This window comes from Diabrotica virgifera, chromosome 8 (genome assembly GCF_917563875.1).
Source record: "Diabrotica virgifera virgifera chromosome 8, PGI_DIABVI_V3a".
Classification (NCBI taxonomy): Eukaryota; Metazoa; Arthropoda; class Insecta; order Coleoptera; family Chrysomelidae; genus Diabrotica; species Diabrotica virgifera.
In genome coordinates, this window is record NC_065450.1 from 118660458 (window position 1) to 118665190 (window position 4733).

At 32.2% G+C, this 4733-nt stretch overlaps 1 long non-coding RNA gene across 1 annotated transcript; it reads left to right on the forward strand.

Annotated features, from left to right (window-relative positions):
* The first annotated feature begins 1113 nt into the window (after positions 1-1113).
* LOC126890365 (uncharacterized) lies at positions 1114-1619 on the forward strand. The gene is made up of 2 exons (XR_007700296.1): positions 1114-1383; positions 1482-1619. It is a non-coding gene; the product is annotated as an uncharacterized LOC126890365 (long non-coding RNA).
* Positions 1620-4733: the final 3114 nt, after the last annotated feature.

The following is a 4733-nucleotide window of genomic DNA, read 5'->3' on the forward strand; positions in this document are numbered from 1 at the left end:
ATGTTTGCCACTCTTACTTGGAGCTCTATGATTCGCTTATTGCGGTGAATCACTCCGCATTCCACTTATATGTTGTCAAAGTTTGTTGTATGACTTGGCTTTCGTTACAATTTTCTTCCACTCATTTTGATATGTGCATAGTTCCCTCCAGTTTCTCACTTCCAAAATTTTGATATCTCTCATGACCTGGTCCTCCCAGCTCTCTCTGGGTCATCCCCTTGGTCTTTCAGTTGCTGGTTTCCATCTGCTGCTCTTCTTATCAGTATCTTCTATGAATCAGTAGGTCGTTTTTCCTTCTCTCTATGTGTCCCAGCCATCTCTCCCTCTGTGTTCTAATCTATTTTAAATCTCTAATAAATCTCCCTTCATTGTGTCTCTTAGTTCATGGTTCATTCTTCTTCTCATTTCTCTGTTGTCCATTCTTATCGGGCCCATAATCCGTCTGAGGATTTTTCTTTCGAATATTCTCAATTTTTCTTCATCTTTTTTCGTGAGGCACATTGTCTCAGCTGCGTACGTAACTACTGGTCTGATTGAACTTTGTATATTTTCAGTTTTGTATTTCTGGATAAGTTCTTGTCCTTCATAAGCCTATGATATCTCCAGTATTTTTGTTGCCTGCTAGTATTCGTTCCGTTACTTCTTCACTTCTATTGTTTTGGCCATTCACTATTACTCCCAAATATTTAAATTGTTGGACTCTTTTAAAAGTGTAGTATTCTATTTTGATTTCTCTCGTCCTGTTATCTTCTCTTCTAGAGCAGAGTAGATATTTTGTTTTTCCTTCGTTAATTTCTAGACCTCTTTTCCGTGGTTCTTTTGCCAGGATTGTTACTGCTTCTTTTAATTTTGAGTTCATTCATCACATTAAGTAAGGATATTTGAATATCAAATTTACTGTATTTTATTGATCTGAAATAAAGTTTATATTGAAATCAAGTGAGCCTCAGAATTGTATTTTTTTTTTCATTTTTTGTCGTTTCCCAAATCGTTTCAAGGGTTGGTGTGCCTCGAAATATTTTTAGCCCTACAAGGGTGCCGCAACTAAAAAAGTTTGAGAACCGCTGGTATATGTGATTACTTTATTCAAAACAATCTGCGTATGTGCCATGCCCCGCTAACTCTAATAAAAAACATGTAATCGTATTTATTTTCCTTCCGTTTAGTCAGAGGCGCTGATGTCGGCATTGTGATTGGTGGAACATGACTTTTGACAAATCCTGCGCTATCTGTGAATCTGTAATCTGTGTTCGTGTGCGTTCGTTCGTTGTCGTTCAGTTATTTTATTTTATATGGTCTGTTATGTGATGTGTTTGTGTCACCATAAAAAGCTGATATTCAGTCTTGTTTTTTGATATTTTGTAATCGAGTACCTTTTTAAAGGTAAGTTTTTCTGATTGTAAGGTAGAGATTTCCTGATTGTAGGTACTGTTTATCCAACAGTTTTAAAATACACACTTTATTTCGCGTTTTGTTGTTAGGTCTAATGGCTCCGTTCAGCTGTTGTGTGCAGACGGTGGAAAAGTTCAACAAGTAAACATTTATTTAATCTAAATTAAATACTCATATTTCTATGTAAAATGTCACATTATTTTATAAATAAATAAGTAAGAAACAAATGTTGTTTGTGTTTTACCTTTATTGACCACTTGAATAAAATATTAAATATTGGAAGTACCGTATGGAGGCTATGTATGTACCTAGCATGGAGGCTAGATTATGGCACCCTTCCTATCCAATCAACAACAAGAACGTTTAAAATTTCACACCTATCATGTCGAAGCTACAGACCACTTATGTGGAGGCCAGATTTGTAGTATCCTTCCATTTAACCAGGTGCTGAGATGGCGCTGAAATACGTGACATGTTTTTTAAAGAGTAAGTTCGCGTTCTACCAAATCACACAACACTTTTTTTCTATGGTATGTGCTCAAGAAAAGTGACACCATGTATGATATGATATGATTAAAAAACTTTTCGAAAGATGTCTAAATGGAGAAAAAGTACCAGATGAATGGCTATACCCTATTCCACAAACTTACGCCTGTTTTGGATTACTTGGACAACGAATATTTTACTGTGCAAAATAAGAAGAACGAAAGTAAATTGCAAATTACATTGTTGTTTATTGGAATAATTATTAGCGCCATTTACTTTCGTACTTCTTATGTTGCACAGTAATATATTCGTTGTCGAAGTAATCCAAAACAGGCGTATGTTCGTGGAATGGGCCATAACATCACATATTACTCCCATACATAAGAAGGGACCTAAAAATAACCCCAAAATCTATAGGGGAATCGCAGTAATCAGAAACATTGGAATATTATATAGCTTTCTTTTTGTAGTATTTTGTGTTTAATGTTGTTACTTTTACTTAAAGTTACATCAATAAAAAGTACAAGTCTGTCAACCAGATAATAATAATGACATTATATTCTGTACTGCAAGTGTCACTTTTCTGAAATTATCAGAAAATTGGATAAATTGTCAAAAATCGCATGTGCACTTTAAAATACTATAAATAATACCGTTAATAGATAAATATACATGGTATATTTACCCAGTATAATTTAATAATTCGTTATTAATATTAATTAAAAGTAAATATAGCTTGTATATTTATCTATTAACGGTATTACCTACTTATTATATTAGGTGAGGTTAGGAGTTGTCGGCGACAAATTGTCCAAGGTATCCGCTAACGCTACTGTTCTGTTGGAGACGAAAGCTACGAATTCCTTAGACCGACCATATAACAAATAATTCAATTTTAAGAGGGCTAAACGTTAGCCAACGACTCTCCAGTAAAGTCCATCTCCAACAATACTACAATAGAATCCTTTGGACATGTTATGAGAGCAAACACAGAAAACATAGAAAGACTCATTATACAGGGAAAGCTACAAGGCCGAAGATAACGAGGAAGATCCCCAACAAGATGGATCGACCAAATTACAGCATTACAGGAATATGCAAAAGACCTATGCATGAGTTAAAAGAAATTAATAGAGACAGAGATCTTTGGAGACGGACAATACACGACATCACGTCGACCACTACTTCCTCCGGGGGGTCAGGATTGAATAGAGAGATCCGCGAACGCACTTAATATTTCGTAAATTTTTCGTTATTTTATCTGTATATAGTGTTACAACTCAAAAAAAGTTTCTTTTTTTTTTAATATTTTTAGTATACTTAATAAGCTATTTTTAGTCCAGGGCGGATCTGTTTTGAGATGGACGTTGAAAGGTGACTCAATTTTTTTTGCAGAAATTGCTTGAAAATAAATCAAATAATAATATTTGAGTTATCCTCCCTCTCAAAAAGGTCCGGAACATTGTTTAAAAAATCAAAATGTCAAAAATTGAAGGAAAAAATCGATTTTTTCTTCGTTTTTTGATTATAACTTTAAAAGTATTCATTTCCGAGAAAAGTTGTACTGACATAAAAGTTGTGTATTTAAATTTCCTACAATAAAAAATTGGTTAAAAATTTAAAAAATAGTCGCCCTAGTTGCAAAATAGCAATAATTGCGAAAAAAACATACAAAAACAAGTATTCGCATTTTACGTTTTTCAACCATTTATGCTACACTTAGGACCTTTATATTTCACCCAGAAAAACTTTATGATACAGTAAAACAACACTGTAAATTTATTTAAGATCGGTTTAATAGATTTTGCAAAATAAATTTTGCAATCCAGCTTTCGCAAAAAAAATTCATTTTTTCAAAATGTTACAGGACTGAAAATAAAGCAGATAGCAAGTTAAAAATTTTTTTGCTTATAGGAGTGTTGTACTGTACCTTTCATTTGCAATTTTCAAAATTAAAATCGATTAATTACCACGGCGTCAGAAAATTCTTGAAATAAACAATAATTTTTGGTGCTACACGCAGGACAGCGGTGTTCGATTCACACAAGTTGATTTCCGCCAAAATTTCTTCCAATCTTTATCTAATATATTACTTTCTTACTCTATATTTTGTTGTATTTTAATATTTTAATTCCACAAAAATCAAACTAATTTTATTATTGTTTGTGAAATATTGTTTAAACAATTGCATATGTTTAAAAATAATAAACTTTTATTATTTAAGTTAAAATATATGAACAAAGAAAGTTTTTGCTAATAAAAGTGTTATTTCAAAGGATAGAGTATGTGTTTTTATTTTGCAATAAACAAATTTATTTATTTATATCGAAATGTAATAAAAATTAAAATGTATCAATCATTATCGAAGGTCATTGGAATGCCCAATCAGAGCAAACTATCCGCTGTCCTGCGCGTAGCACCAATAATTAATGTTTATTTTAAAAAAATTCCTGACGCCGTGGTGTTAATCGATTTTAATTTTGCAAAATTGCGAATGAAAGGTACAGTGCACTTCTATATGCAAAAAAACTTTCAACTTGCTATCTGCTTTATTTTCAGTCCTGTAACATTTTGAAAAAATGAATATTTTTTACGAAAGCTGGATTGCAAAATTTATTTTGCAAAATCTATTGAACCGATCTTAATGAATGATTTACAGTATTGTTTTACTATATCATAAAGTTTTTCAGAATGAAATATGAAGGTCCTAAGTGTAGTAGAAATGGTTGAAAAACGTAAAATACGAATACTTGTTTTTGTACGTTTTTTTCACGATTATTGCTATTTTGCAACAAGGGTGACTATTTTTTAAATTTTTAACCAATTCTATATTGTAGGAAATTTAATTACGCAAC